The sequence below is a fragment of the Penaeus monodon genome, chromosome 27 (genome assembly GCF_015228065.2).
Source record: "Penaeus monodon isolate SGIC_2016 chromosome 27, NSTDA_Pmon_1, whole genome shotgun sequence".
NCBI classification, from domain to species: Eukaryota; Metazoa; Arthropoda; class Malacostraca; order Decapoda; family Penaeidae; genus Penaeus; species Penaeus monodon.
Genome location: NC_051412.1, coordinates 5719265 through 5719480, shown reverse-complemented (window position 1 = coordinate 5719480; position 216 = coordinate 5719265).

Genomic DNA, 216 nt, shown 5'->3' with positions numbered 1-216 from the left:
GTGCACGCGCGCGCGCGCGTGTGTGTGTATTGGTGTACGTTTATATGATTCACTATCAATTCGTGCAGCATCATTTACTTTCGCTTTATACCTTCTGTCGGTGTCATCATAACATTAATTCACCGTCATGAGGTTTTCAGTAAACATACCAAGTGATCTACTGACAAAATCGTTTTAATCTTTAAAAATCTGTCACCGTTCCCGAATATACTAATA